The sequence below is a fragment of the Myotis davidii genome, unplaced genomic scaffold (assembly GCF_000327345.1).
Source record: "Myotis davidii unplaced genomic scaffold, ASM32734v1 scaffold135, whole genome shotgun sequence".
NCBI lineage: Eukaryota > Metazoa > Chordata > Mammalia > Chiroptera > Vespertilionidae > Myotis > Myotis davidii.
The window spans coordinates 12,162,440-12,167,534 of record NW_006289813.1 but is presented as its reverse complement, the minus strand read 5'-3'; the positions used below and the strand labels follow the sequence as shown (position 1 = coordinate 12,167,534).

Sequence of the window (5,095 nt, the reverse complement as noted above, 5' to 3'; positions counted from 1 at the left end):
GTGAATTAAAGGGCAAGGGCTATGCCCTCCATCTCACCCCGGATCTTCCATGTTGGGGCAGTCGCCATGTGCTCAGGAAAGTACCTTCTTCCCGGAAGCCGGGAGTTCTTTAAACTAACCAATGACAATCAAGGAACATGCGTGCCATAGAGATGACCACATCCTGTGTAACGAGACCCGACTTGCGCCTGGCCAATCGGCAGGGCCCACAGTCAGCTCCCCTCCCCTCACTCCACCCCCCTATTAAAGCCCTGATTTTCTCACGGGTGGCACTCTGCTTCCGAGATCGCTGAGTCGACCGGAGGGCGGGGTCGAGTTAGCTAGCTCAATAAAGGACCTCCTGCTTTTGAAAAAAAAAAAGAATAATAGTTCTTGGGGGCATATTCTGTGTCAGACATTATTCTAAGTGCCTCACATGTACTAATTTGGACCATCACATTTGAAGACAGGTATCATTGCATTTACAAACAAGACAACTGGGGCAGACAGAGCTTAAACGATTTCTCCAAGATCACAGAAAGGGACAAAGCCAAAATCCCATGCAGATAGATGCTCTTAACCATTACAGTTTCTGCCTTTGTTAAATGAAGAAAGCAAGGTACTTTAATTATGCACTTTAATATCCACAGGATGCTTCCAAAGTTCTTTCTTGCTAGCCCTCTAAATTGCAATCACGTTTCTGCAGAAAATTACAGTTTTCCTTTTCTTTTGTTTATACCACAAGTTAAAGTAAAAATAAAAACTAGTGAATTACAAATACCTGTCAACTAAGATTTTCCTGAATGTACAGAAATGCTCAAAAAGAGGTATCTTTAGCTACCTCTACTCCAATCCCTAAGAACAGGCACTATTGCCTTCATCCCCAGAATTACGGGACTAGAGAAAGAATGCATAGACTCTCCTGCTCCTTAGGAGATGACAGGCATATTTACCTGCCTTCTCCAGTGTTCCACCTCCCAAAAAAGGGCTGAAGGATTGACATCCTTCCCATTGGCATCCTTCAACTGAGGCTACTGAAATGTTGTCTGCAATAATAAAGCCAAGTTCATCCTACAGTGATTGGGTTGGTTGGTTGGTTGGTTTGGGAAGAATTATGATTCTTTCTTGATGTATAGACAAAAGAAACACTGATTTATCAGCCTCTAGAAAAACACCAGATACTGGAAATTTTATTTGTAAAAAAAGTACTTATGGTTATCATTGTAAAGATTTTACACTAAATCACAGTAAAGTGAAGAAAGCAGATCATTTCTCAGTGAAAATCATTATTTATTAAAAGTACATACATATTTCATAAAAGTATACTAGTATACCCATATGGCTTTCAGCATCATACCAAAAAACACCCAGAAATCTATTATATTGCAGGATCTGGCCTCTTAAAACTTATGGGAATAAAATTTTTCCATTCTAGTTGAAATATTGACTATTTCGCCGAAACCGGTTTGGCTCAGTGGATAGAGCATCAGCCTGCGGACTGAAAGGTCCCAGGTTCGATTCCGGTCAAGGGCATGTACTTGGGTTGCGGGCACATCCCAGTGGGAGATGTGCAGGAGGCAGCTGATTGATGTTTCTCTCTCATCGATGTTTCTAACTCTCTATCTCTCTCCCTTCCTCTCTGTAAAAAATCAATAAAATATATTAAAAAAATATTGACTATTTCTAGTTACAAATTTTAGCCAAAACAAACCTGGCTAGAGCCAGCTGGTATTGTGACAAGCAAACAAATAAAAAATTAAACCTTTCCTAACAATGACAGGCAAATTTTGAGAAAAGCTACCTGATCCGGGACATAATAAAAGAGGGAGGATTTAATTCTGAGAAAGGATTTTCTTACATTTCATAATAAGAACCAGCCATAGAAAATAAAGTGACATCATAAGGCTTAGACTACTTAAGATTTGGTCATATTAATTCCCAGTTTTCCAAGGCTAGGGGCAAAGTTTATTTTGCTCATCATATCCAGTACTACCATTAAAAATTTCCATGATAAGCAATGGAAAATATTCTCATCTTATTAAACAGAATATTAAAATTCTAGACATGCTATCATGGGTTCTATTAACTTCGTTTCATGTCTAGATAATTCTTAACAAATATGGAGTTAAACCTACTTAATAGCTTTTTATGTAGCAAATAATTAAGCAAGATGGTGAAGTTTCAATTCAGAACTTATTTTTACAGTATAATACAAATACTTTGAGGATTAACTTCATGATGCAAAATCACGGATTGACCGTAGATTGAATTTAAGTGAAACTAGGTTCTGAATAATGTCAGTTAGAGAAATACAAAATCAAGGCAATGCCTACTTTTTCCTTTTTAGTAGATATTTCCAACCGCTTTGTACAAAGGCAATTAAATATAGCAAAAAAAAATCACTGTGTACTGGAATAATGCTAAGATCATTTTGCAATCCAAATGTTCTCAGATCTATGGATGTGCATCAAGAATACTGCCAGACTTTTTCTACTACAAGAACTGATGGAAATCAAAATCAGGCAGATTCATGGGAAAGAAGGAATCTATCCAAGATTTCAGGCAGCAAAAATAGATCTGCTGAACTCCTGAATTACATCACAGCCTAGCTATTCTAGTACAGTGCTGGAAGGTGGACACCGGGGCCAGCCCCAAGCAGCTGTTTCGATCTCCTGAATAGATCTCTCAGAAGCCAGGCTCTGATCAGCTGGCAAAAGTTAACTCAACCCTATCCATGCAAACACTGCTCTATGTTAACACCATCCCATCTTCCAATGGTCCTATCCCAACCATCTTTGACTAGCTGGATGGAGAACATATTTTTGGAAAGAGAAACTGCTGTTTATGACATCACTAAAAGCAAAAGAGAAATAAACTGTTAGGAGCTCAGAACTATCCCAGTCCCTCCTGAGGTCCAGTTTCAGAAGATGTCCCATTCCTCCAGGGTTTCCCACTTTCCCCTTGGCCTGCAGCCCGAGTTCCCACCTGAAGTTAGCCTTCCCCTCACCCTCCCAAAATCTGGAATGTTTCTCTGCAGTCACCTCGAAGGATTTACACAGTAGTCAGACCATGGACCACGTACAGCAAAAGAATGGGATCCATCTGGACCTCAGCCTGGGCTACAGCCATGTCATGGGAAGTGCCCATTTAGTGCTGAAAATGATTTAGCGGAATGGCAGGAAAGTGTGAAAATAATTGATTGATCAAGGAAAAGTAAAATCGCCTGTGTAAACTTTGCAAAAGGAGACCACTCACGCATTTGCACCACTTGAAATTGAACATGACGGAATTGTGTAAAGAACCATAAATACAAAGATCAAGAGGTCAGAGAAGGGTGCTTTCAAGCTCAACTCCACCGAATCTCTGACTGACCCATTCAGGAACATCTATACCAAGGAGGTCAAATAAATTAGAGATCTATGTCATAGCAAAAGCAAACAAACAAACAAACAGAAGTATGAACTCCCCAGTTGTCTTTAAATATATTAACGGTGCTATAAATAGGCCATCACCTGCTCCTCCTTTTCCACTTAGAAGAGAACAAGCCAGAACAGGTTTGCATTACAGCTTCAACAGAATCACCAGCAGCTATGTCCTGGCAAAACAGATTTCCAGAGGAAATCTAACGTGTTTTCTTCCCTGAAAGTTCTGGAACAAAAAGGAGATGCTTTTAGAAATGCTGCTTGCCAATGAGGGTGTCTCTCTCCGAGTCCTTTTTGGCCCTAAAAGTGGTAAAGAGAGATAATGATGCCACTCCAGGGAGCACTGGAGGCTGTGCTGGTTATAAGGGTGTGAGACCTGCTTGAACCCACACCCAGGACGCAGGATCAAAGGGCGCTCCCTGCTCTCTGCTTTACGGGTATGTATTAGCCAGTTGTGATATGTGGCATCATGATCTCTCCTACACTCTGTTTCTAATTTTGACCTCCCTGGATTTCAGCAGAAGACAGCACCCCTTCACCAGCGTGTGGGGGGAAAAAAACCTCTAGTTTTGAAAGAACCCTATGATGGCAAATTTTCCAATGCATAACGTTTGAGCACCATCTGGCTCAGGATATCAGAAGCAAACTGCCAAGTACCAAAGACAGCTATTTTGCACACTGAGTGAAACATGCACAAACATCCACTTCTTTGCTCAGTGGACACAAATGTGGTGCATATTTATAGTCTAAGCTATATACTGTATGTATAAACACTTAGTGAAGACATCCCCAGATCAACCACTGCCCCCAAAATATCTCACTGGGTAATCGATGCCTAGCACAAACATATCATAGGAGGTGCAAAAGTTTGAACCACACAAACAGAAGGATCAGTGACAGGAAGTTTACTGCCATCTACAGATTTTCCCCTCGCTGCTCAAGGGAGTGAGCCAAGGCTTTCTGCTTGAAAAAGACAAATTGGCGAAATTGACATCAGCCGTTGGGCCGCATGGTGCTCCTGGTAATGAAATCCACTTTAACAAGCACTAGTGCACTCAGTTAACTACCTACCGCTCTAGAAACGGGAATGCAGCTCGCCTGATACTCACAGGCCCAGAGGATGCAGTCACAACCGGTCAACACCCCATCCCTTTCTGTCTAGAGAACTAAGTACATACAGATTTAAAGGCAAAGATGTACGATAATATATTTAAAAACAAAACACTTTCCTCCTTATTATTAACCACTTTCTGAAGGCAGGCTTTTTACAAAGTTAAGTGACACCAATCCAAACTGAAACAGCAGCTCAGGAGGCAGGCAGTGGCCCGGAAGCGGGCTGATTCGGAGAGGGACGCATCGGAGCGGGGGTGGCAGGCAGCAGCCCGGGCGCGGAGTACAGCGGAGTTTGCCTGCCGGTTCGCGGGGAGGGGAAACGCACGCGCCCGCGGTCCACCCGGGGAACACCCTGGCAACTTTATTTTGGGCAGAACCGTCCAAGGAAACTTTTTCTCGTGCCCGCAGCCCTAGCCAGAGCCAGGCCGGCCGCGGGCAGGCAGGAGGGGCAGGGAGCTGAGAGGGAAGGGCGGCTGGGCGGGCTGGGTCCCTCTCCTCTCGGGTCGGGGAATGCGCGGGGCAGGTCCCGGGGGAAGCCACTCACCAGCTGGAGCGCGAAGAAGACGGCGAGCAGGGCGACA

The 5,095-nt window shown here is 43.1% G+C and overlaps 1 protein-coding gene across 9 annotated transcripts in view; it reads right to left on the bottom strand.

The window, feature by feature from the left end:
* Positions 1-5,089, bottom strand: part of ADCY2 (adenylate cyclase 2 (brain)) — a 282,664-nt gene extending 277,575 nt beyond the window's left edge. For 7 of the 9 annotated variants that reach the window (XM_015563093.1, XM_015563095.1, XM_015563094.1 and 4 more), the window contains exon 1: positions 933-1,099. The gene's annotated coding sequence lies outside the window, so the exon portion shown is untranslated. Of the gene's footprint in view, positions 1-932; positions 1,100-5,058 lie in introns of those variants that run through there. The other 2 variants (XM_015563100.1, XM_006762472.1) reach the window with 1 other exon arrangement.
* Between the last annotated feature and the right edge of the window lie 6 nt (positions 5,090-5,095).